We start from the raw sequence: 21,065 nt of genomic DNA on the forward strand, positions 1-21,065 counted from the left end.
CCCGCCTCGGCCTCCCAAAATGCTGGGATTACAGGCGTGAGCCACCGCGCCCGGCCTCAGCTGCTTTTTTTTAGTGAGACATCTTTAGTGTGTTAATACACACCGAATCAGCAAGAGGGCGCTAGAGTATAATGCATTTCTCATACCTATTTGATCGGGACTGCTTTTCCACCTGTTAACATCGGAGGCCACTAGTGTTCAGTGGAAAACAGGTCGAATAATACTAAGTTTTCAGCATAATTTTGTAAAGCAAAATATTTTTAAATGGGTGTCTTTTATAATTCTAAATTATTGAAAATTCAAAATAGTAATTATTTTCATAGTTGCAAGAATATTTCACTATGTTTTATTAAAGGACTTAAAGGTCAATTTAGAAATACTACACATAGCAGTTTCATCAAATTTTATAAAAGGAAGAAAGCCAAACTATAAATAGCAAATTTAATGTTAAATGTTGGTCAGGGGTATGTTAATTCTACTGGGAGAGCACAAAATGACATGGTCCATCCTCCTCCTTATCGAAAGGTGCATGGTTAAAATAATATAGATTAGGAATCATCATTACCTCCAAACAGTCAATTCAATTCAAATTTTTAGTCCAGACTGGTCTTTAAAGACATTTTCAGCCAAAATTTTTTGGAAGTTAACACATTAAGGGTGGGCGTGGAGAATGATTAATGGATTCATTTTTATACTCACATCTGTTTTGGAAATATATTTTATGCAATAAAGCATAAACTTACATGTATACTTATGTCTGGTTTTAGAAACCCTAAAAGATCTCCAATCTCAGAAGCCTTAATTTGAAAGTCTGCTTTATTGCCTGAACTAGTGACTAATTGTATAGCATCTCACGAAGTGAGAAAGCTACTTTAATCAATATCAGAGTTTTAAATTACTTCAAATGTTATATTGTTAAAGCGAAATATTTTAATGGCTAAATATTATCATGTATTATGCAGACTTAAGTTTCTTATATGTTAAAATTAAATGGAAGTAGATTATTTTGAAATATAATTACTAAAGCAAGCTGCTTTAATCAACTGAATCTAGAGGAGCTTAGGAAAGGTGTGAGTCTTTCTGTTTAGAACAAGCCACATCAAACATTTTCAAGTCCTCAATCCAGGACTAATAAAATGTTGCATATAGGAGACAGAGGTGATTAGGACCATTTTAAGAATACACAATGCTCTCAAGATAGAAGTTGAAAATCAAGCATTTCTCTTCTCTTCCCATAGTCATGTCAAGTTTGGCTTGAAACGTCTGTGCATTTATATGTCAGTGAGACATAGTAAGGCAAATCTCTCACTAATGATAAATCTGGAACATGCTTTTTAAATGACAAAAAAGAACAACTATTGGAATAAAACAAAGATGTGACCCAATTGCTTCAGATTTCCCCATAGGAGATTCCTTTTGTAAAAGAAACACATTTAGCTTTAGCATAGAAACTCAAGAGGAGAAGAGTTTTAAAAGCTTGGAGGTTTTTTGTTTGCTTTGGTGAGTATAGTAGATTCCCTTTATGAAGCTGCTGTTAGGAGAAGGGACTCACACTTATGCTACGTTAAGCTTTTACTGCAACTACGAGGTTGCACAGGACATGATTTGACCCTTGATTTATCCAACCCGTGTTCAGCACAATCAAAGGATGGAATATTCTTATGAAGTAAATTTGATTTCATAAACACACCCATTCCTCTTGGTGCCGTGACTCAAAGTGCTGCCCAACTGGGGAACTCCCTCTGATGACCTCATCCCAACTATGTTCCAGTGACCCTGAAGGTCTAGCCGAAGTCTGCCAGCTCCCTGAATTTGTTCCTAAGGGCTCCAGCCCACCCAACAACCCTGACCTCTTTGCTACTTTTCTCCTTAGCCTGAATCCAAGCCACCAGGTGGATAGTTTATATAACGGTTGCATGCCAAAAGCAGTGGCTTTCAAACTGGGCTCTTCAAGTTGCTTCCGGGGTCACTAAAGGAGGGTGAGGCTGGACGATGGTGGACAATGGTGCAGCTGAGCACCTGGGGCATGCCACGCATCCCTGGAGCTGCTCTTCTCTTGGTTTCACATAAGCATTGGGGAAAGTACTGCAGCTTTAAAAGACTCCAGAGAGGGTCTAGAGGTACTGAGCGGAGTAAGCACTCAAGAATACTCTATGAATAATTTTGTATTCTGATTAACATATGTACCAATTCCACAACTATCTACATGGTACCAGGTACTATGTTGGGCACAGATCATGCATATTTGAAGAAAGCAAAGTGTGCACCCTCAAGGAGCACCCTTAGCATATGTATCTGTCCCCTCTATGTCTATGTAAAGGCACTGCAGAATCCAACCGTGATGGAGGGTCATTAACCCCATCAATAACCCTATATGGGCAAACCGAGAAACACAGACAAACAAATTTCTAGTTGACAAAATGTTGGATAAACCAATTTTTGCAAATAATGTCATATGGAATCTACCAAATTTGGACAGGAGGGCACTGCTATTGTGGTAAAAGCATCTGGAAAGTCTAGAATGAAATGGCTTCTAAATACATGATCTGTAGCTACAAACAGATGAACATGTAGAACTTGCCACCTGATCAGCTTCAGCTTCAGAAGGGTAGCCATTGTGTTCTTCCTGAATCTCCTGCACAGCACCAGGTGCATGGACAAGAAAAAGCAAAGAGGAGAAAGAGAAACACGTGCAAACAGACAGGTGAAAGGACAGAATTTCTTTTTTAAGGAGACAGTAAGCATGTAAAAGTCGACACACCTTTCATGACTTTGCAAATCACAACATTTTCCCCCTTGGAGTTAAGGAAATAACATGTAGGCCATCTATACCATCCTCAGCCTAAAATGGAGTATCTACTCTGTGTTTGTGTTGGGGTAGAAAAATGAAAAGCAAACAAACATCACGAATTTCAAAGAAGGTACTGTCTTTTTAAAACCAAGCAATACACAGCATATAGCAAAGAAACAAAACAACAGGCACATAATGTGCTCACAGAAAGTAAAGCATACCACAGAAATCTGGTAAAGGGAAAAGTCAAGCCAAAATACAAAGGCAGTTTATAGACATGTATTTTAAACACAGTAAGTATTCATATTACATTGCTCAGGGATCAATTCCACTGCACACATGCATATATCACATGCTGGAGATTATATACATATATGTGTGTCTGTGTGTGTGTGTGTATACACACATATATACACATGTCTGTTTCTTATTGCTTATTGCTAATTAAATTCTGTGATTTATAAATCAATATCATATTAAATATTTCTAATTACAGTATCAACACACTTCCAAGAAACGGCTAAAAGGCCACACATCTTTATTTAATTTTTTCCAATCCCTTTAAAGGTATACTGTCCTTAATTTCTTTATAGAATCTATTATTTTTTTGAAACTTTAAAAATTGGGCTTTTTATTCAGCAGGTGGTAAAAAGAATACGAATACTGAAGATGACAAGATTGTAATCTCTTTTTAAAGTTCTATCAAGTCTCTGAGGCTAAAAATATTCAAGTTAGCCTATATATATTTTTGCTTCATGAAACTTTGGTTGCAATGACTATCATTTTTACAAAGGCAACCAGTGAAGAAATAGTAAAACTTTAAAAGAATTTACTATTTCCCACCTTCCATTTTTGTCAATCAAGTCCAATAACTCCTTAATGTACTTTTATATTTTATCATCAGATTGAATTCAGTGCACAGTTGGTATAGTTTAGCACACTTCAAGGCAGTGTAATTTTTCAGTGCAGCCAGTTTTTTGAAATTTCCATTTTTTAAACATAAAGAAAATCGAATCATTAAGTTTTTAGAAACAGAAAACTCAATGAACAAAAAATACAACATTTCAAAGTTCATGCAAGTGTAAAGCCAAGCACTAATATTTAACAATGTGAATCAATGAAAGAAAATGATTCTCACAAGCAAAAGAAAACATGGTGAAAACAAGACTAAACAAAGGAAAACCAACTAGAACAACAAGACTTAACTTGCTTATTTTTGTACTACTTCATTGGCTTCAATAAGATTAAAACTTTTAAACTGAAGTTATTATACTATCAAAATCCACATTGTTTTCCTTGAATAGAAATAGGTTAATTTTCTATCTGTTAAATGCATGCACATTACCAATCTTTGTCTTGCTTTATGAATATTCTGAAATAAAGGGAAGGAAAATCATGAGGAAAATATAAGCTGTAACCCACTATATCTGTATTTTAAAAAATAGTAACTGGGATTGATTTTGCTAAATTTAACTTCAAGATTAGCACTTCTGCTTTTTGGATTCAACATGCAAACACAAACATGACTTGAAATCTTACTTAGATAGGACAGCCAACTAACCATTTTTTTTAGTTGCTAAATTCTGTAGCATGAATTACACAATAAACAAGATTAAAAGAGACCTCAGTAGCCCTAGCCTTATAACCCCAGTCATGAATATCCATTTGGTCATAATTCATGTAGTACAACAAAAGTCAGTGTTGCACACTGGTAACAATTTTAGCATCCTGGCCTCACACACATTGGCTTTTACTGCACATAAAAACATTGTAACAAATAAAGCGTTTCTAGTGAACACTTAAAGCTATAACACAGCAGAGCAAATTGATCTGAGTGATTCATAAAAATCAGTGAGAAGGTAAAGAACACTAAATAGACTAAGTGTTCGATAAAGCACAGACACACACAAGTAGGAGGCCCATCTGCTGAAAGCCAAATATCCTTACCCTTATATCAGGCCTCCTGAAAACCTGTTAGTTGAAATACAGAATATCATCATCATGGACATGTTACTATTGACCTGTGAAAGATGCCATTAAGTTCAACAGCCCATTCCCTAAAAAACATCATAATCCTCTAAGTAAAACCAACAAGATCAATCCTAACACATTTGCCCTCTAAGTTTCATTCGATATCAGATCAATCCTAACACATTTGTCCTATAATTTTCAGGGAAGTCTATGATTTGGAGAAACGTGTCGCCCTTAGGCTAAGACTAACTACATTACCTTAAACGAAAACCCCTTCTGTCAAGTGCTATTACAAGCTACTGTGAACAGGCTGTGTTCAAAAAGTTCATTAGTTTCCGTTTGGAATACTGAATGCATTTTCCCCAAAAAACCAATGACAAAAAAAAAAAAAAAAGGCAGTTATATGTCCAAACCAGCCCAGGAAAACAAAACCAAAAAACCACAGAAATCCCCACCTTGGACCCAGAGCAAGCACAGCTCAGCTATATTGCATTGATGGTATCATAAAGCTGAGTTAACTGCAAAGCTTAACCTGGTTTCTATTGAAATTACATTTCCAATTCATACTTGGGACTCCAGAATTAAACTCCCCGATGTGGCCGCCACTGAGGAGGGTGCCTGCTCCCCGCCACAGCACCAGCTGCATGGCCAAAGGGGAGCTCCAGGCGGGAAGAGGTAAATGGCTGTTCCTGGAGGGGAGGGAAAGCCCAGTTTTATTCAGCAAGGACATTGATTTTAGTAACAACATTCTTGTTGTGCCTGAGGCCTGTGAATCCTAATTGAACATGCAGCATACACATTCAGAAAGCCCTGGTCAGAAGGAATGGCAGGAATTTTTAAAAAGCAAATAGTTGTAATAGCCTGGGAAGATTTTAACCATCTCTGTTCCCCATTCCAAAGTCTGAAATCCTATCTTCTGACCACTGAATGTTCTATGAAAACAAATCATCAGAAAAGAATCACTGGAGGTTCTTACTAGCTTTACAGTTTCACTCAGGATGCATAAGATCACATGACACAGATTCAAAAAAATCACTGTATTATCATTAAAATAATCTTTGAAGTCATTAAAAGGTATCTGAATTAAGTGATGGTATAGCTAAAAGACAAAGTCTATACATAAGTTACTAAACAAAGAGTATTCAGACTAAGAAGCTTAAATTTGTCTTTTTGTGGGAGGATGGATATGTTTACCTTAATTGTGGTGATGGCTTTACATGTGTGTATTTACGTCAAAGCTTATCAAATTGCATACTTTAAATATTTGAGGTTTATCATTTGTTAACTACACATCAAGAAATTTGATACTAAATAAAAGTAGTATATGCTTATGGTAATAAAAACCACAAAATAGTAAGTGTCTCAGAGCTTCATTCCCCAGTAATAACCACACTTAACTAGATCTAGTTTTAATTCTGAGAACTGCTTCCATTGTGATAGTTATGCTTCCATTTCTTGATTTGTCAACTTTAAACAGTGTCTATTAACCTCCCATTTTAAAAGATGAGAAAATTAACTCTCAAACTACTACCTCCCTCTTCCCAATCTCTGTTGATTGAAATGCTAATTTTGAGTTCTTTTGTTTTCCTTCAGCAGCTGCTGCATCATAAAAAACACTCATGATTTTTATGTTTCAGATACTCTTCTAAGCACTGTATTAACTCATTTTATTCTCAGAACAACCTCGTAAGATAAAAACTATTATGGACGGGCGCAGTGGCTCACGTCTGTAATCCCAGCACTTTGGGAGGCTGAGGCAAGTGGATCACTTGAAGTCAGGAGTTCGAGACCAGCCTGACCAACATGGTGAAACTCCATCTCTACTGAAAATACAAAAAATTAGCCGGGCGTGGTGGCAGGCACCTGTAATTCCACCTACTTGGGAGGCTGAGGCAGGAGAATCACTTGAACCTGGGAGGCGGAGGTTGCAGGGAGCCGAGATCACACCACTGCACTCCAGCCTGGGCAAGAGCCAGACTCTGTTTCAAACAAAACAAAACAAAACCGAAAACAAAAACAAAAAAAACACCTATCACTGGTCCCATGTTTTGACAAGAAAACCAAGGTGCAGTTTAAGTAACCTGGCTGAGTTCAAGGTGGCAGAGCAAGTAGTTAAACCCCAGAAGTCTAGTTCTGGATTTGTGCCCATAACAACTGTACTATACCGCCTCAGCATGGCCTCTATCATCAGACCGTTTCAACTACAGCCCTAAACCTATTTTGACTCCTCAAATGTTAAATCTCTCTTAACTCCCTTCAGGTTTTTTGAAGAAATCAATACCACTAACCCTTCCTCCACCTCTCTACCTCCCAACCTCCATTCTGTAACTACAATTAATGTTTTGATGCTTTGTCTGTAAATTGATAGTAAAAACTGAAAACTAAAAAGTAACATTCACAATAAAATCTTTATGAAAATATTGTCCACTGCAGAACCAAATTGTGCAATTGAACCTTGATATGATTTGGACGCTGTCCCCTCTAAATCTCATGTTGGATTCTAATCCCCAATGTTGGAGGTGGGGCTTGGTGGGAGGTGTTTGGGTCATGGGGGTGGATCTCTCACAGCTGGGCACTGTCTTTGAGCTAGTGAATGAATTCTTTTGAGATCTGGTTATTTAACAGTGTGTGCTACCTCCTGCTGCCTTGCTCCCACTCTGGCCACGTGAGACAGCAGCATCTCCTTTGCTTTCCACCATGATTGTTAGCTTCCTGAGGCCTCCCCAGAAGCCACGCAGATCCCAGCACTATGCTTCCTGTTAAACCTACAGAACTGTGAGCCCAGTAAACCTCTTTACAAATTACCCAGTCTCAGGTATTTCTTTATAGCAATGTGAGAACAGCCTAACACAAACCTCATATATGGGAGTTGTAACTCCTTGTCAATAGGCCTTTGCCACTAGAAGGAGAAACTAACTTGAAAAAGGGTGCAAAGGGGTGAGATGATAATCTGCTTTTAAACTCACATAATTCTTTGCCTACTGCCATGAAATCCTCGGTGTTCTTGGTATTGTTGGGGGGAGAAGGTCAATGGAGGCTTACCCAAAAGTCTCTAAGTTGATACCTATTATGTTTTCTCTGGATCACCATGTCCCTCTCCTGAAATAAGCCATTTCAAACACATGCACAGAGCTTCATTTTCTTCTTAAATGTGATTCTGATGGAAGTCATAGGAGAATAGGTTGTAAGCCAGGAGGCCTGGAAGCCAGCTCTCGCTGATGATACACAGCTTCCTAATGCCTGCATTCTGGGCCTCACTTTCGACACATAAAATGAGGGGAGTCTATGGGATGACTGCCAGGACCCTACCAGTTCCCAACTCCCAAGGATTTGGGGTATCTAGGCCTCAGTAGAAGACTAAAGAAAACATCTCCCAAACTGAGGCTAAGGGAGATAAATCGGCATAGTGGTTAAAAGAACACACTCCAGAGTGAAATCCCAGCTCCAGCACCTACTTACTGGCCACAGTACCTCAGGCGAGCCACACCCCCCCAGCTTGGAATCTTAGTCTCCTCTTCTCTAAATGGGAGATGTCGAGTGCACCTCCCTTGCAGGTTGTTGGCAGGGTTAAATCAGTTAAGACAATCGTACCTGGGGTGGATAAGTAACCTTTTCCAGTTGATGAGTCTCAGCTGCCCCAACTTGTGCCACAACTATTTTCACACACCCCACATCCCCTCCCTCAACTCCTAAACATGTCAAGAACCTATGAGAAGGTGCAAAAACAGTTGATAGTGATCTTAATCTATTTAAGAAAGCAAGCATACAGCGCCAAAGTTAATGTTACTGGCCCTTGTCGTGCTCTAAATGGCTTTCACTAAATCAAGAAAAAGTAACAAAATTCAAATACGTGTGAAAGTTTGTGTTGGGAATAAAACTCCCTTCCTCTGTCCTTCAGGGCACTCCCAAGCAGTGAGGTGAGGGCTTCTGTTGACCACTTGCTTTGGGTGGACTTGGGTAAGGGAGCCAGTATACTTTGCCCTTCTAGGATCTGTCTGCCAGAGAGACCCTGAGAATACAGCCTGGTCTTCCAAGCCTGTGGAGATTTCACCTACGTGGGCCCTGCCCGGAGAGATTGGCTGCAGTTGTCCAGGGCTACCTTTGGGTGCACATGTTTAACTCTAGAATGATGAACGAGGCAGCCCACCTAAATCAGCCCCTCCCAGCCAACTTTTGTCAATGAATAAAGCTGATACTTTGGTCTAAACTGTTTGGCTCCAGTTTTAATTCTTGATAAGGTAACAGTTGACACCCTGAAATCCCCAAAGTGCGAAAGTATTTCAGAAAGTTTTCAAATGCAGCCAGTACTAGTACTACAAATAATAACAAGCAGTTACTGAAGGCTTACTATTACACCAGGTACAGTACTAAATGCTTTATGAGTCAGCTCAACCCTTCCAGCCACCCATATGACAAACAAGGGAACTGAGGCTGTGAGAGGCATGATAACTTGCCCTAGGCCATACAGCCAGCGGCAGCACAGCAGGGATTCAAACCAAAGCTGGCTGGCTTTAGCAAGCATGCTCCTGACCCCAACACAGCCCCACCTAAATCTGTTTCCCTTTTTGAGGGAGCTGACAAAGACCCTTAACTCCCAGAATGCCCTACTCTGCCCTGCTCTCTCCTTCCACCACAACTTGTTTACATGTCTATTTTAACACTTACCACAGGCCAACTTGTACTGTAATTTTCTGTGTCTCTTGGCCTGACTATGAACCCCATGCAGCCCAGCCCAGCCCAGCCCCTTGCACATAATAGGTACTCACATCATGTTTCTGGAAGTGGAGTAGTGTTCAGCAATGACAACACACTCCTCTTGTATTTGTTCTTACACATTATATTTTTGTAGAGTAACAGCGTACAATAAATGAGCATTTGTGTTCCATCCATATGTCACCTCATTTAATATATTCAATCTCTGTTTTAATATCCGTTATACAGATGAAGACACTGAGACTCAACAAGGTCAACTAACTTGTTAGGCAGCTTGTTAGTTACGGGGCTGGGATTCAAGGTCAAGTGTTCTGACTCCAAATTTTATCTTTTGGATAAAGCACATGAGAAAATTCTAAGTCAAATAAATATCAGTTTTTTTATAAATTAGTTGTCTTTGAACGTATGCCCCTAAGAGGCTTCTTCTCAATAAAACACTGTAATATTGGAGTAAAAACTCCACTATTTTCTGCCTTAGGCATAAAGTCTATAAATATTTTTCCTTTAGCAATCAGATTGCTACAAAATACGTATTTAAAAAAAAAAAGGTTTTACTCTGCTAAGAAGTTGGGACCGTCAGTCAGGAGATGGTTCTTGCTCTAGTAAAACTGAGCATGTTTATTGAAGCCTCAATAACCAGAAGTCCATGCAGGCCAATAAAAATCTAAAATAGTCTTCCCAATACATTTTTTAACAACGTCATCAAAATACAACCCTGGGGCCAGGTGCAGTGGCTTACACCTTGGCTTCCCAGTACTTTGGGAGGCCAAGGCAGAAGGACTACTTGAGTCCAGGAGTCTGAGACCAGCCCAGGTAACATAAGGAGACCCCATCTCTACAAAAAATAAAAATTAGCTGGGTGTGGTGACGCATGCCTGTAGTCCCAGCTACTCAGGAGGCCAAGGCGGGAGGATCACTTGAGCCTAGGAGGTCAAAGCTGCAGTGAGCCTTGATGGTGCCACTGCACTCCAACCTGGGCAACAGAGCAAGAGTCTATCTCCAAAAGAAAAAAAAAAAGTACAACCCTCGTTTTTGGGAAATTGGTCACACCTAAACCTTACCTGATACCTTTGTCAAATCTTGACTGAAACAATCACTCTTAAGGCCCACCATGAAATGTGGCAAATGAGCTGTTCGTTTCTATCCTGGCTGAAGTATGCTGGCCCAATTTCCATTTACAAAAGTAATGAGTATATTGTTAATTGACTAGTAGAAGGATAATTGTTGATATTCTTGTTGTTAACTAAATTTATTATAAGAAACATAATATTTAACTTCTAACATCTTTTTTAGCATAACTGTATTTTTCAGTTGTTATAAATACAATGATACAAATTTTTACATGCAATATAGAATCATTCAGCAGTCTAAAAATCTTGACTTTTAAAATTAAACTTTAAATTTTGGGATAATTGTAGAACCACATGCAGTTGTGAGAAATAATACAGATTCCATGTACCAGTCACCCAATTTCCTCAATTGTAGCATATTACAAAACTATAGTACAATATCAGACCCAGGATATTGGCATTGATTACAATCAAGATGTAGAAAAATGTCATCACTACAATGAACTCTACTGTTGACCTTTTATAGCCACATTTTACTCCCCTCCCTGCTTTCCTCTCTTCTTGGCCCCTGGCAACCATTCATCTATCTTTATTTCTATCACTTTGCCATTTGAAGAATGTCATATCAATGAAGTCATACAGTATGTAACCTTTTGGTACTGTCATTATTTTACTCATGTAATTCCTTTAAGATTCATCCAAGTTGCTTGTGTGTATCATTATTTCTTTTTATTGTTGAGTAATATAGTCCATAGCATGGATGTACTACAATTTGTTTAACAATACACCTGATGAAGAACATCTGGGTGGGTTCCAGTTTTTGGCGATTATGAATAAAATTGTTAAAAACATTCATGTACAGGTTTTTATGCAAACATAAGATTTAATTTGTCTTGGACAAATGCCCAGGAGTACAATTGTTTGGTCATATGGCAGGTGCACATTTCGTTTTTAAGAAACTGCCAGACTGTTTTCCAGAGTGGCTGTACCATTTTACATTCCCATCAGCAATCAGTGAATAATCTGGTTCTCCACATTTGGTGTTGTCACTATTCAAAAATTTCTAACCATTCCGATAGGATGTAGTGATATCTCACTGTGACTTTAATTTACATTCCCCTATTGAGAAATGATCCTGAACGTCTTTTCACGTGCTTACCTGCCATGTGTATATCTTCTTTGTTGAGATGCTTCATATTTTTTGCTCATTTTCTAATTGGATGGTTTGATGTTTTTACTGTCGAGTTTCAAATATTCCTTATATATTCTAAATACTAGTCATCTGTCAGATATGAGGTATGCATCTATTTTCTTCCACTCTGTAGCTTGTCTTTTCATCTTAACAGAGTCTTTCATAGAGCAAAAGGTTTTACATTTTGATCAATTTTTCCTTTTATGGATTGTGCTTTTGGTGTAAAGTTTAAGAAGAATGATTTATCTAGCCCCAGATCCTTAAGGTTTTCTTTTTTCTCTAAAAGTTTTATATTTTTAAGTTTGTGATTCATTTTGAGTTAATTTTTGTATAAGATGTGAGACTTAGATCAAGATACTTTGTTTGTTTGTCTATAGATGTCCAATTACTCCAGCAGCATTTGTTGAAAAGTCTATCTTTCAACCATTAAATTGTTTTCATGTCTTGGTGGAAAAAAAAATCAGTTGAGCATATTTCTGTGGGATGACTTGTAGGTTTCTCTGCTCTGTTCCATTGATCTATGTGTCTGTACCTCTGCCATAGTCTTGATTACTGTACCTATACGACATGTCTTGAAGTCATTTAGACTGATTCTTCCCACTTTATTCTTCAAAATTGTTTCAGCTACTTCAGTTCCTTTGCCTTTCCATATAAGTTTTAAATCTATATCTACAAAAAATCTTTCTGGGATTTTGATAGGAATTGTGCTAAATGTGTATATCAATTAGGGGAGAAGTGACATTTTTCCTATATTGAGTCATCCAAATACATGAACAACGCTGTATGTATCCATTAATTTAGATCTTCTTTGATTTCTTTAATCAATATTTGGTAGTTTTCAGCATATGAGTCCTGTTCATGTCTTACTAGATTTATACTTGCTATGATTGGAATACATCCCCAAAATTTCATAAGAAAATATTTGCAAATCACATCTCTGGCAAGGTATTAATATCTAGAACACATAACTAATAAAAACAGTGGATGAGGCCAGGTGTGGTGGCTGACACCTGTAATCCCAGCACTTTGGGAGACCGAGGTGGGAGGATCACTTGAGCCCAGGAGTTCAAGACCAGCCTGGGCAACACAGTGAGACCCCATCTCTATTAAAAACAAAAAGAAGAAGAAGAAGAAAAAAGAATGAATGAAAAGCAGTGGATGGGAATGGGGTGGGACAAAATCTTAAAATCACTCTAGCTTTTCAATAGGATGACTTGAGTTCAAATCCCAAGTCTAACTGTATGACCCTAAGCAAGTCATTTCACCTCTCTAGGCCTCGGTTTCCTCATCTGTTAAATGATGATTGTAATAACAGCTACCTCAATGGACTTTCTTAAAGAAGCAGGATCTCTCTATGTTGTCCAGGCTAGAATGCATTGGCTTTTCACAAATGCGATCGCAGCACACTGCAGCCTTGAATTCCTGGACTCAAGTGATCCTCCCATCTTAGCCTTCCCAGTAGCTGAGACTACAGGCCACCACACCCTGGTTCACTGGGTTGTTTTAAGGCTTAAATGGATGACATGTCAAAAAGCATTACAAAACCACAGAACTTATATATGTTAGAGGGTTGATAATGATGATGATGACATAGAACCATTCTCGACAGCCTGTTACAACTCAGAAGACAATCGGCATTTCAAATAAGATGCCAAGTGCTCTGCTCCATATAAACATCTGCTCCCATTTAATTACTGACGTTGAGTTTAATCTGTAATAAATTAGCCCCCAAATTAAGTGTGTATTTCAAATAAGACATCTACACAATAGATAATTTCAAATATCAACTGATGAATGCAACTTAAATCCTCAAGGAACTTTGTCTGGATCTTCAGGGTCAACCCCATGCAATAGCTCCCATGCCAGCAGGGTCCCAAAGGCCCATTTTGGTTACCCTGATTTTAAGAACTACTTTATAGGGAACATGTACAATTATCTTTGTGGTTTAGAAATATTTTATGTATTTATTACATTAAAAAAACCTCTCCTTGAAGAAAGTGTAACAACCCCTGAATTATAAATTTAACACCAACTTTTCAGATTTAGCTACAGGGCAAATATAACAAAGACAATTATAAAACATGCTCCCTTACAATAATTCATCAAAGACTTTAGCTATGATCTGATGTAGGAACTTAATTTCCAAAAGAAAGAAAGCCTTATTTTTTCTGAATACCATCTGTTCAACCATTCCAACATGAGCTAATTCTGCTACACAAAATTTGTAAATAGACTAAGATTGAAAAAACTTAGTTGCTTCATGTTAAAGTACAGATTCAGTCTGATCTATTCATGTAATGTTAGAAAGCTATGCACACAGTCGACATCCAATCTTTTATAGGACACACACAACACTAACAACTATTCAACCTTAATGACAACATTACAGTTAACTCATAATTGTCCATAAAGAAAATCACCCCAAGGTGTGACAGCTATTCTCTGCTAATATGGGTTCTTAAGTCTCTCTACTCAGCAGGCAGTTTCTCAGCTAAGGTGCAGGCAATAGGGCAACTGGAACTGGTGCAATCCACAGCTGGTCAGTGACCAGTCATTCACACATTGGTGATGCAAAAAATGCTTCTCCCACCTGGAGACAGTGTGTTTGTCTGGCCAGGTTTTAAGGTCCAGGAGCCCTAGCTGCTCTTTTATGGGCAAACATGAACACCAGATAGCAGGAAAAACTATTAAGAAATATACTGTCTTCTAGTTGGGCAGATTATCCAATTTCTGCTACTCCACAGCTATGCCTTCCTTTGGTAGGCATAATCAACAGCATCTGCCAGTTTGGATGAAGCAAGAGACAGCACCATAGCCAAATCTCAATTAGTTGGCCTCCTGAGCCTGTTTCTGCACTTGTTATTACCCTATGAGCTCTAAAGAGAAACTGAAGATAAAGCTCCTAAACAAGGAGCACCTACTAAGAATTAATTCGGATCTTTACTGTAATTCTTGATATTTGTAAGATTTGATGTCTGGCAAGGACCATGATTTTGAGAGATTGTTAACTAATGGTAGTCTGGGATATCAAATGCATTTTACACACACTTATGAAAAATCAATCATCTCTTACTAGCAGGCAAAAATGACTACTAATAAACAGAAACCTCAATTTAGGCAAACATCACTACTGAAATAGAAATGTGATTTCATTTAATGTACCTATTAATAGTTTATTGACGTTAAAACGAAGTTAGTCTTTAGCCTTAACAAAGATGGAGCAAGCGATGTTTTTTGGTTTGTTAATTGATTCAATATTTATTGAGCAACCATTATGCTCCAGGATTTTGCCGGGGAAGCCAGTGGTGAGTAAAACTGCCCTAGTCTCTGCTGACAAGGAGCTTATCACTTAAATTTAGAATAACCAGGGAATCTAACTTTTAAAATAAACAAAAAGATTTTCACTTCAGTAAGGACTGAAAAATGAGGCTGCCCATACAATACTCTTTTGAGATTTTGGAAAGGTTTTTATACATTCTAGTATCACATGTTAATGCTGAATACTCACAGATAATACATTAAAAAATTGTGAAGTTAGGGAAGTATTGTACATCAAGATATTTTCTGAAACTCACAATACTAACAAAGAAGCTATATGCATTTATTATTATAAAATGGAAGTTGATTTTTAAAAGAATCATTGTCATCTAAAGACAGCTTCTCCTCTCAATTACAAAACTATGACTATATGTACTGGATACTGGTAAAATTTCTCTTCTACATTTTAGATCTAACAACAGAGAACCTCTCGTCCTTATTCTCGAGCAAATGGCCATGTTGCATCAAAGGGTCAACGGCTCACTTGAATTAAAACTGCAAAGCTTCTTGGCTACTTAGCATACTGAAAATGAATTAAACACTCAATGTTGCTTACCTTGTAATCTCTGGATACATTTTCTGATGTCACTGAACCTGAAATCTGACTAGAAATTGTAGCAGCTATAAGCTGTTTACACCATTCAACATGTGATCCTGTAGGACTAAAACAAAATAGCATGGATTACAAAACGTTATATCACAGGATCTCAGTGAAAACACTAGCGCTGAATAGGAATATGATAATACTTCTTTTTTTAGATGAACTAACTAGACTCTTTGGTTACCTTTACATTTAATCTAAGAACTGAAATAGCAACTGACAACTAGGAAATAAGATTAGGTTCCAGGTTAATTTTAAATGAATCACCCAATTTTCTCAAAAAAAGTTGAAGATTCCAGGTGTTAGTTAAGCTTACTATTCTCTACCATTTAATGGAATTTTACTCTATTAAAATTACACAGAAGAAATACTTCTTTTTTTTTTTTTTTTTTGAGATGGGGTCTCACTCTGTCGCCCAGGCTGGAGTGCAGTGGCGCAATCTCAGCTCACTGCAACCTTCCACGTTCAAGAGATCCTCCCACCTCAGCCTCCCATGTAGCTGGGACTACAGGCACATGCCACCATGCCCGGCTTTTGTGTGTGTGTGTGTGTAGACAGAGTTTTGCCATGTTTCCCAGGCTAGTCTTGAATTCCTGGGCTCAAGTGATCCACCTGCCTTAGCCTCCCAAAGTGCTAGGATTACAGGCATGAGCCACCACACCCACCCGGGAGAAATATGTGAAATACTTATCTTACAGCATAGGCTTTTCAAACATTCAATCAATTTCATGTTGGTAGTTTTAAATCTAGAAAATAGTATACTTTTGAGTGAAGCAAAGTGACTCAGAAGATCATGAGATTTATAAATTACAGCCTAGAAAAATGACATTCTCTGTGCAGTATTAACAATACCTTATACTTCTATAAGTGCATTGACAACTTACAAATGGTTTTTATTTTTTATTTCTTTTTTTTTTTTTTTTTGAGACAGAGTCTTGCTCTGTCACCCAGGCTGGAGTGCAGTGGCACGATCTCGGCCCACTGCAACCTTCGCCCTTCTGGGTTCAAGCAATTCTCCTGCCTCAGCCTCCCTAGTAGCTGGGATCACAGGCGTGTGCCATCATGCCTGGCTAATTTTTGTATTTTTTAGTAGATATGGGTTTTCACCGTGTTGGCCAGGCTGGTCTCGAACTCCTGACCTCAGGTGATCCGCCTGCCTTGGCCTCCCAAAGTGCTGGGATTACAAGCACAAATGGTTTTTATTATATCAGAGCCTCACAACCATGGTGTGATGAGAAGGCAGAACAGGGACTAGACGACTTGTCTTTGAGGAGAGAAAATTGAGGCACAGAGGTGACATGCCCTGTGAGAAAGTAGCTGTCCTCAATAGGACATGGAACAACCAGTAGTGACTGACTCACTGCACCGAAGCCAGCAGCACAGATGCGAGCCAACCGCTTTATATGAAAACACAGCAATGCAAAGAAAATGTCATCTTTCACTCCCACAGAGCTCTGAGGCATCAAAGCATTTTCACACATGTAGCCTTGCCCAGCCTCACAGTGACCCATTTTACAGATGAAAAAATTAAGGCCCACTTTTGCCCAAGGTCACACGACTGGCAAGTGGTCAGGCTGTACTCACCTGACCTAAAAGACCACATAAGCCAACTAGGCAGTGAGAGATTTAACAATTGCCCCCAGAGGCCAGGTTCCTCTCACAATTTGGCAAAACACTAAGAAATCAAGCTAGAGGGCTAAGAATACTGACAAAAGTTTATCTTGCAGGTAGCTTTCACTGTAAAGAATGTTTCAGGCCTTTTAAAAAATCACATCACTGATTAAACCCACACTCACGTATCTGAAGGACAGAAACACCTGGAATCCCCAGGCAATATGGAAAATGACCCAAAGAGTAAAACAAAGAAAACGGAAGTTTTGTGCTAGTGATCCAAATTGCAGTCTCTGATCAAAACAGACCAGAGGTTATCTGTGTGGTTGAAAATACTGAACGAGCAGAAACTCCTATCACATGCCAGGAATCTATATACCACAATTTCGACCTGAGGGGGAGAAGGAGGGAAAAGAGAGAAATTTGTTTCCTTCTTAAAGGTTAAGCCACTTTCATTCCCGCGTATATCATACTTTTCTTGTCATAATGCCTTTTTCTGTCAGCACCCACCAGTTGCAAACACAGGAAGAAACTGCAGAAACCCAACTGTTGAGCATGAGTGTGACCTGTTATTACCACCTGCCCAGCATGCCTTCCCCCTTCTTCTGATAAGGACCCTCCCCTTTACTTTGGGGAACTGCCCTTCCCCACATCATAGGCTTCTGTGGGGGAAAGTGGAGAAGAAGGCTGACCCCTTCCTCCACCTGCTCCCACTTGTAGGTGAGTTACCTAGGACCAGCCAATCCCAGGCTTTCCTCTTGCATCCTGAAATACATGGATCTGCATCCAGAGCTGCTGGAGGCCACTCCCCACCCCACCCCACCCCTACCATCTTAAGGAACTCACAGGGATTAAAAAGTGAGGGGAAAAAAAAGAGAGAGAGAGATGGGGAGTCCCGACAACACCGTTTGCAATCCTGGCCTCAACTGTGCCTATGGCCATCTCTCCTCCTATCTGGAGCAGTTCTGTGAGCCAGGACATCTCATTTGGCTTAGGCTAGATTGAACGGTGGTTTCTGTCACCTGCAACCAGAAGCATCCTGGCCAATGTAGTTACACACAGTGAAACATAGTGGGCTAGCAGACAGGAGGCCTGGACATGTCACCAGCTAACTCCATGATCTTTGGCAAGACACATCCTCTTCCAGGACCACAGCTTCCTCATTATTAATTACAGTATTCAGAGCAGAAGTGAAGGCCCCATAGTCCAAAGGACATGGCCAAGTCCCACCCATAGAGCCAGGTTCCATTCTAGAGGTCACTCTTCAAAGAAAACTGTGAATCTGAGCTTGTTGAGATGACAGAACTGAGAAAGGAGGCCATGATTCCTCCCCCATCCCTTCTCTGTAGTCTGTGCAATTGCCCTCTATACTCCTGGTGTCAGTAACTACTTACAGGCTGGAGGCTCCCAGCTCTGTTTCTCCAAACTGGACTCTCCTGATCTCAATGCTGATGTTCCTACAAGACATGTCCACTAGTTTGGCCCAGAGACCCTGCTAATTCAACCTGTCTAAACCAGCATCAGCCGCTCAGCCCCACAACCTACTCCGCTCCTGTGTTTCCTAACTCAGGGCGCAGCACAGCCAGTTACCCTTCCCCCACATGCTAGAAAGCTGAGGTTTGTCTTGAAGCCCACCCAGCACTTCCCCCTCACATCTGAATGGTCACCATGTCGGGTCACTCTTACCTGGTAAGTATCTTGAAAATCCACCCAGCCCTATTCCTAGTCCAACTCCCCTTTCCAGACCCTCATCATTCTTCTGTGAACTCCACGTGCCTCGTGTATTTAAGCCTCACCTATAAGCCCATGACTCCCCAGTTTGAATCTCCAGCTCAGACAACCCTGAACTCCAGGCTCAGATAGAACAACTATATCTTTGACATCTATTCTGGGACATGTAATTGGCATCTCAAAATTAATATGTCCAGAGCGAAGAGCCTGCTATTTTCTAACCCTGCTCCATCTTAGAGAGACTTCTCCATCTCAGCAACACAATTTTCCACAAGCTAAAGTTCTGGAACTCTCCCAGATTCTTCTCTCATACCAAACAACCAATCTTCAGCAAACCCCATTGGCTCTACCCTGCAGGTCTTCAAATTACATCTAGAATCTGACCACTTCTCCCCTCCTCCGCTCCACTCTGACCTGAGCATCTCACTTGGCTTACAATAGCCTCCTACTGCCAGTCTCTGCTTAACTCCTTTCCCTTTCACTCTATTGTCCACATAGCACCATGGAGAGCCTACTGAAATCTACAACAGATTATGTCACTCCTCTGCACAAAGTCCCCAATGACTCCCCATGGTCTCTGAGGCTCTCCACCATCTGGCTCTGTGACTTCTCTGTCATCCCTTACTTGTCTCTAGCTCCCTCTTTGCTAGTGACACCTGGTCTCCTTGCTGATCTAGGAACACTTGGCTCACACTCACCTCAGGGGCTTTGCACAGGCCTCTGAATAGAATACTATCACTGACCCCAGGTATCTGTATGGCTGGATCCCTCGCCTCTTAGGGGGCACTACTCAAATGTCACCTTTCTCAGGCTTTCCCTGATCATCAAAATCTCTGAAGGAAATCAGAAGATGAGGCATATTTGGAGGTGACACATTCTGGTCTCCTTTGGCTCCTTAAATGATTCTGATGCATGCCCATCCTGAGTACTTCTGTGTTCGCCTCTACCACCTATCTCATTTATCACATTCGATTTCCACTGTTGGTTGGTTTGTATTCTCCACTAGATGGTAAGCCTAGCAAAATGGTGAGACAGCAAAAGCCGTGTTGTGCTAGTCTCTGAATCGCCCAGACCTCGTGTATGGTTGAATATTTGCAGATGTGTGAAGTCCTCACCATTTCAAGTGCTGTCTTAGCTGTGACTGGTTTTCAGTGACACGAACCACTTGGGTAATTTATTAAAATATATTGTAATTACACTGAGGTAGAAACAAAAGTGAAGGGAACGTTTCTTGTTTCTGCGCTTTTGGAAACTCCCAAAAGTTTGGCACAATGGTATGACCAAGACAGGCAAGAATGGGCATGTAAAACTGACCGAGCTACATTACAGCGGTGCATGCTGCCTGAGTGCACTCTGGTGTCAGAGAAATGGCCAAGTTGTGGGAAAACTGGATGTTCCGGGTTACAGGATAGGCCATCCCTTGTCGTCGGAGGATGGGGTGGCCCCTCCCAGCTAGACACGGTCATTTTATGTTTCTGATTTCTCTTAGTTCTGCAGCTGCCTCAGAAGCAGTAGGCTTGCTTGTGTGCTCATGAAAACAATAAACTGGCTCCCTCAAAGTGTGAAGAACTGAAAGTAAACCGTTCTGTTTTCTTGCTTCCTGAGCAGTTTGGACGTTTTCCATCTCAGATTTTTGCCTCGATCTGCACCAGCTCCCACGCCCGCGGGGTCTCATCTCCGTCCCCACTCCCAATCCCCCATCAAAGACCCTAAGCAGCCACAGCGGAATTGGGGTCTTAAAACCACACGAAGCAAGGTGATGCTAAAAGAGGAGAGCCCGGGTGGGATCTCCCTCCCAAGAGGATTGGTGACCTGGGCAGGGACAGCCAAGCGGTCGCCAAGGGCAGCAGGTGGCGGCGCGGGAAGTGGTTTGACAGCTGCGAAGCCCCTCCCGGGGATCCAGGAGCTGGGGCTCTCGGGGCGGAAGTGAGCCAGGTGCGAGGCCCGCAGCAGGTCCGAGGGCGGCAGCCCCCGGATGGGGCGCTGAGGTTTCCGGGGTTTTGGCGGAGGAGGGGCCCGAGGGGACGGATGAAGAGGGACAGCCCATCCCGCCTCGGCCAGGCCCTG

General features: G+C 40.3%; 1 protein-coding gene across 2 annotated transcripts in view; it reads right to left on the reverse strand.

Annotated features, from left to right (window-relative positions):
• MTMR1 (myotubularin related protein 1) overlaps positions 1-15,713 on the reverse strand; it is a 64,725-nt gene extending 49,012 nt beyond the window's left edge. Inside the window, exons 1-2 of one of the 2 annotated variants that reach the window (XM_011954658.1) lie at positions 15,612-15,713; positions 2,585-2,635 (exon numbers count right to left, since the gene is read on the reverse strand). The gene's annotated coding sequence lies outside the window, so the exon portion shown is untranslated. The remainder of the gene's footprint in view (positions 1-2,584; positions 2,636-15,611) is intronic. The other variant, XM_011954657.1, reaches the window with a different exon arrangement.
• Between the last annotated feature and the right edge of the window lie 5,352 nt (positions 15,714-21,065).

The sequence above is a fragment of the Colobus angolensis genome, unplaced genomic scaffold, assembly GCF_000951035.1.
Source record: "Colobus angolensis palliatus isolate OR3802 unplaced genomic scaffold, Cang.pa_1.0 Scaffold389, whole genome shotgun sequence".
Classification (NCBI taxonomy): Eukaryota; Metazoa; Chordata; class Mammalia; order Primates; family Cercopithecidae; genus Colobus; species Colobus angolensis.